The sequence below is a fragment of the Porites lutea genome, chromosome 12, assembly GCF_958299795.1.
Source record: "Porites lutea chromosome 12, jaPorLute2.1, whole genome shotgun sequence".
Lineage (NCBI taxonomy): Eukaryota > Metazoa > Cnidaria > Anthozoa > Scleractinia > Poritidae > Porites > Porites lutea.
The window spans coordinates 13,159,534-13,165,399 of record NC_133212.1 but is presented as its reverse complement, the minus strand read 5'-3'; positions in this window follow the sequence as shown (position 1 = coordinate 13,165,399).

Genomic DNA, 5,866 nt, shown 5'->3' with positions numbered 1-5,866 from the left:
TGACTATGTATGGCTGTGTAGGGCTATGTAGGGCTATGTAGGGCTATGTATGGCTACGTATGGCTGTGTAGGGCTATGTAGGGCTATGTAGGGCTATGTAGGGCCATGTATGGCTTTGTAAGGCTATGTAGGGCTGTGTAGAGCTATGTATGGCTATGTATGGCTATGTAGGGCTATGTAGGGCTATGTATGGCTATGTATGTCTGTGTAGGGCTATGTAGGGCTATGTAGGGCTATGTAGGGCTAAGTATGGCTATGTAGGGATATGTATGGTTATGTTCTGCTATGTTATTGTTATGTAGGGCTATGTATGGCTATGTATGGCTATGTAGGGGTATGTATGGCTATGTAGGGCTATGTAGGGCCATGTATGGCTGTGTAGGGCTATGTTGGGCTGTGTAGAGCTATGTATGGCTATGTAGGGCTTTGTATGGCTATGTAGGGCTATGTATTGCTATGTAGGGCTATGTAGGGCCATGTATGGCTGTGTAGGGCTATGTAGGGCTGTGTGGAGCTATGTATTGCTATGTAGGGCTATGTATGGCTATGTAGGGCTATGTATGGCTATGTAGGGCTATGTAGGGCTATGTATGGCTATGTAGGGCTATGTAGGGCTATGTAGGGTTATATAGGATTATGTAAGCTATGTAGGGCTATGTAGGGCTATGTAGGGCTATGTAGGGCTATGTAGGGCTATGTAGGGCTATGTATGGCTATGTAGGGCTATGTAGGGCTATGTAGGGCTATGTAGGGCTATGTATGGCTGTGTACGGCTATGTACGGCTATGTAGGGCTATGTAGGGCTATGTAGGGCTATGTATGGCTATGTAGGGCTATGTAGGGCTATGTAGGGCTATGTATGGCTATGTATGGCTGTGTAGGGCTATGTAGGGCTGTGTAGGGCTATGTATTGTTACGTACGGCTGTGTAGGACTATGTAGGGCTATGTAGCGCTATGTGGGGCTGTGTAGGGCTATGTAGGGCTATGTATGGCTATGTAGGGCTATGTATGTCTTTGTAGGGCTGTGTAGGGCTGTGTAGGGATATGTATGGCTATCTATGGCTATGTAGGGCTATGTAGGGGCTATGTAGGGCTATGAAAGGCTATGTATAGCTATGTATGGCTATGTAGGGCTCTGTAGGGCTCTGTATGGCTATGTATGGCTGTGTAGGGCTATGTAGGGCTATGTAGGGCATGTATGGCTATGTATGGCTGTGTATGGTTATGTAGGGCTATGTATGGCTATGTATGGCTATGTAGGGCTATGTAGGGCCATGTATGGCTTTGTAAGGCTATGTAGGGCTGTGTAGGGCTATGTAGGGGCTATGTACGGCTATGTATGGCTGTGTAGGGCTATGTACGGCTATGTAGGGCTATGTAGGGCTATGTAGGGCTATGTATGGCTATGTAGGGCTATGTAGGGCTATGTATGGCTATGTATGGCTGTGTAGGGCTATGTAGGGCTGTGTAGGGCTATGTATTGCTACGTACGGCTGTGTAGGACTATGTAGGGCTATGTAGCGCTATGTGGGGCTGTGTAGGGCTATGTAGGGCTATGTATGGCTATGTAGGGCTATGTATGTCTTTGTAGGGCTGTGTAGGGCTGTGTAGGGATATGTATGGCTATCTATGGCTATGTAGGGCTATGTAGGGCTATGTAGGGCTATGAAAGGCTATGTATAGCTATGTATGGCTATGTAGGGCTCTGTAGGGCTCTGTATGGCTATGTATGGCTGTGTAGGGCTATGTAGGGCTATGTAGGGCATGTATGGCTATGTATGGCTGTGTATGGTTATGTAGGGCTATGTATGGCTATGTATGGCTATGTAGGGCTATGTAGGGCCATGTATGGCTTTGTAAGGCTATGTAGGGCTGTGTAGAGCTATGTATGGCTATGTATGGCTATGTACGGCTATGTAGGGCTATGTATGGCTATGTATGTCTGTGTAGGGCTATGTAGGGCTATGTAGGGCTAAGTATGGCTATGTAGGGCTATGTATGGTTATGTTCTGCTATGTATTGTTATGTAGGGCTATGTATGGCTATGTATGGCTATGTAGGGCTATGTATGGCTATGTAGGGCTATGTAGGGCCATGTATGGCTGTGTAGGGCTATGTTGGGCTGCGTAGAGCTATGTTGGGCTGTGTAGAGCTATGTATGGCTATGTAGGGCTTTGTATGGCTATGTAGGGCTATGTATTGCTATGTAGGGCTATGTAGGGCCATGTATGGCTGTGTAGGGCTATGTAGGGCTGTGTGGAGCTATGTATGGCTATGTAGGGCTATGTAGGGCTATGTAGGGCTATGTATTGCTATGTATGGCTGTGTAGGGCTATGTAGGGCTATGTAGGGCTATGTATGGCTATGTAGGGCTATGTAGGGCTATGTATGGCTATGTAGGGCTATGTGGGGCTATGTATGGCCATGTAGGGCTATGTAGGGCTATGTAGGGCTATGTAGCGCTATGTGGGGCTGTGTAGGGCTATGTAGGGCTCTGTATGGCTATGTAGGGCTATGTAGGTCTTTGTAGGGCTGTGTAGGGGTGTGTAGGACTATGTATGGCTATGTAGGGCTATGTATGGCTATGTATGGCTGTGTAGGGCTATGTAGGGCTATGTAGGGCTATGTAGGGCTATGTATGACTATGTATGGCTGTGTAGGGCTATGTAGGGCTATGTAGGGCTATGTATGGCTACGTATGGCTGTGTAGGGCTATGTAGGGCTATGTAGGGCTATGTAGGGCCATGTATGGCTTTGTAAGGCTATGTAGGGCTGTGTAGAGCTATGTATGGCTATGTATGGCTATGTAGGGCTATGTAGGGCTATGTATGGCTATGTATGTCTGTGTAGGGCTATGTAGGGCTATGTAGGGCTATGTAGGGCTAAGTATGGCTATGTAGGGATATGTATGGTTATGTTCTGCTATGTATTGTTATGTAGGGCTATGTATGGCTATGTATGGCTATGTAGGGGTATGTATGGCTATGTAGGGCTATGTAGGGCCATGTATGGCTGTGTAGGGCTATGTTGGGCTGTGTAGAGCTATGTATGGCTATGTAGGGCTTTGTATGGCTATGTAGGGCTATGTATTGCTATGTAGGGCTATGTAGGGCCATGTATGGCTGTGTAGGGCTATGTAGGGCTGTGTGGAGCTATGTATTGCTATGTAGGGCTATGTATGGCTATGTAGGGCTATGTATGGCTATGTAGGGCTATGTAGGGCTATGTATGGCTATGTAGGGCTATGTAGGGCTATGTAGGGTTATATAGGATTATGTAAGGCTATGTAGGGCTATGTAGGGCTATGTAGGGCTATGTAGGGCTATGTAGGGCTATGTAGGGCTATGTATGGCTATGTAGGGCTATGTAGGGCTATGTAGGGCTATGTAGGGCTATGTATGGCTGTGTAGGGCTATGTACGGCTATGTAGGGCTATGTAGGGCTATGTAGGGCTATGTATGGCTATGTAGGGCTATGTAGGGCTATGTAGGGCTATGTATGGCTATGTATGGCTGTGTAGGGCTATGTAGGGCTGTGTAGGGCTATGTATTGTTACGTACGGCTGTGTAGGACTATGTAGGGCTATGTAGCGCTATGTGGGGCTGTGTAGGGCTATGTAGGGCTATGTATGGCTATGTAGGGCTATGTATGTCTTTGTAGGGCTGTGTAGGGCTGTGTAGGGATATGTATGGCTATCTATGGCTATGTAGGGCTATGTAGGGCTATGTAGGGCTATGAAAGGCTATGTATAGCTATGTATGGCTATGTAGGGCTCTGTAGGGCTCTGTATGGCTATGTATGGCTGTGTAGGGCTATGTAGGGCTATGTAGGGCATGTATGGCTATGTATGGCTGTGTATGGTTATGTAGGGCTATGTATGGCTATGTATGGCTATGTAGGGCTATGTAGGGCCATGTATGGCTTTGTAAGGCTATGTAGGGCTGTGTAGGGCTATGTAGGGCTATGTACGGCTATGTATGGCTGTGTAGGGCTATGTACGGCTATGTAGGGCTATGTAGGGCTATGTAGGGCTATGTATGGCTATGTAGGGCTATGTAGGGCTATGTATGGCTATGTATGGCTGTGTAGGGCTATGTAGGGCTGTGTAGGGCTATGTATTGCTACGTACGGCTGTGTAGGACTATGTAGGGCTATGTAGCGCTATGTGGGGCTGTGTAGGGCTATGTAGGGCTATGTATGGCTATGTAGGGCTATGTATGTCTTTGTAGGGCTGTGTAGGGCTGTGTAGGGATATGTATGGCTATCTATGGCTATGTAGGGCTATGTAGGGCTATGTAGGGCTATGAAAGGCTATGTATAGCTATGTATGGCTATGTAGGGCTCTGTAGGGCTCTGTATGGCTATGTATGGCTGTGTAGGGCTATGTAGGGCTATGTAGGGCATGTATGGCTATGTATGGCTGTGTATGGTTATGTAGGGCTATGTATGGCTATGTATGGCTATGTAGGGCTATGTAGGGCCATGTATGGCTTTGTAAGGCTATGTAGGGCTGTGTAGAGCTATGTATGGCTATGTATGGCTATGTACGGCTATGTAGGGCTATGTATGGCTATGTATGTCTGTGTAGGGCTATGTAGGGCTATGTAGGGCTAAGTATGGCTATGTAGGGCTATGTACGGTTATGTTCTGCTATGTATTGTTATGTAGGGCTATGTATGGCTATGTATGGCTATGTAGGGCTATGTATGGCTATGTAGGGCTATGTAGGGCCATGTATGGCTGTGTAGGGCTATGTTGGGCTGCGTAGAGCTATGTTGGGCTGTGTAGAGCTATGTATGGCTATGTAGGGCTTTGTATGGCTATGTAGGGCTATGTATTGCTATGTAGGGCTATGTAGGGCCATGTATGGCTGTGTAGGGCTATGTAGGGCTGTGTGGAGCTATGTATGGCTATGTAGGGCTATGTAGGGCTATGTAGGGCTATGTATTGCTATGTATGGCTGTGTAGGGCTATGTAGGGCTATGTAGGGCTATGTAGGGCTATGTATGGCTATGTAGGGCTATGTAGGGCTATGTATGGCTATGTAGGGCTATGTGGGGCTATGTATGGCCATGTAGGGCTATGTAGGGCTATGTAGGGCTATGTAGCGCTATGTGGGGCTGTGTAGGGCTATGTAGGGCTCTGTATGGCTATGTAGGGCTATGTAGGTCTTTGTAGGGCTGTGTAGGGGTGTGTAGGACTATGTATGGCTATATAGGGCTATGTATGGCTATGTATGGCTGTGTAGGGCTATGTAGGGCTATGTAGGGCTATGTAGGGCTATGTATGACTATGTATGGCTGTGTAGGGCTATGTAGGGCTATGTAGGGCTATGTATGGCTACGTATGGCTGTGTAGGGCTATGTAGGGCTATGTAGGGCTATGTAGGGCCATGTATGGCTTTGTAAGGCTATGTAGGGCTGTGTAGAGCTATGTATGGCTATGTATGGCTATGTAGGGCTATGTAGGGCTATGTATGGCTATGTATGTCTGTGTAGGGCTATGTAGGGCTATGTAGGGCTATGTAGGGCTAAGTATGGCTATGTAGGGATATGTATGGTTATGTTCTGCTATGTATTGTTATGTAGGGCTATGTATGGCTATGTATGGCTATGTAGGGGTATGTATGGCTATGTAGGGCTATGTAGGGCCATGTATGGCTGTGTAGGGCTATGTTGGGCTGTGTAGAGCTATGTATGGCTATGTAGGGCTTTGTATGGCTATGTAGGGCTATGTATTGCTATGTAGGGCTATGTAGGGCCATGTATGGCTGTGTAGGGCTATGTAGGGCTGTGTGGAGCTATGTATTGCTATGTAGGGCTATGTATGGCTATGTAGGGCTATGTATGGCTATGTAGGGCTATG